Consider the following 965-nt stretch of genomic DNA (forward strand, 5'->3'; position numbering starts at 1 on the left):
AGCGGTGGTGAGGTTGGCCCAGGATCGAGCATTGTTTCGTTCTGCTGTGCATGGGGTCGCTATGAGTCAGTTCCAACTCGATGGCACCTGACAACTACAACAACAACAACATCATTCCTCTGAATTCCTTCTCAGGCAAATACAAAACCTGCTCTTCCTCTTTTAGGGAGCCTTTGTCTGTTTCCAGCACATTTGTCTCAGTTTCTCTTTTCTGTTTTGGGACATGTTTTGAGATTTTTTGTTGTGTTTGAGACATTTTGTTTGACATTTCCAGTAGTTATGTGGGTTTTTAATTGCTTAAATGGACGTTTGTTGTTGTGTTATTAAGCTTACTGGATTACTCCTGGTGGATATGATCAGGAGATAGGCTTCCCTTTTTGCATGTAATGCTTATTGTTGTTGCTGTTAGGTGCCATCGAGACAGTACTGACCTATAGTGACCTTATGCACAACAGAACGAAACACTGCCTGATCCTGGGCCAACCTCACTACTGTTGCCACGCTTGAGTCCATCATTGCTGCCACTTGGCCAATCCATCTCCTTGGGGGTCTTCCTCTTTTTTTCTAACCTTCCACCTTAACAAACATGATATCCTTCTCCAGTGACTGCTCCATCCTGCCAGTATGCCCTAGTATGAGAGACGACGTTTGGCCTTCTTGGCTTCCTAGAAGAAGCACTCTGGCTGCATTTCTTCCAACACAGATCTATTGTTTTTTTTGTCAGCCTGTGGTACTTTCCCCTCCAACACCATAACTCTAAAGCATCAATTCTTCTACGGTCTTCCTTATTCACTGTCCAGCTTTTGCATGCATATAAGGTTGTTGAAAATACCATGGTTTGGGTCAGGCACACCTTAGTCCTCAAACTGATAACTTTGTTCTTCAACCCTTTAAAAAGGTCTTGTGCACCAGATTTGCCTAATGCAATACGTCCTTTGATTTCTTGACTGCTGCTTCCTTGAGTG

Source organism: Chrysochloris asiatica, unplaced genomic scaffold (assembly GCF_000296735.1).
Source record: "Chrysochloris asiatica unplaced genomic scaffold, ChrAsi1.0 scaffold00334, whole genome shotgun sequence".
Taxonomy (NCBI): Eukaryota; Metazoa; Chordata; class Mammalia; order Afrosoricida; family Chrysochloridae; genus Chrysochloris; species Chrysochloris asiatica.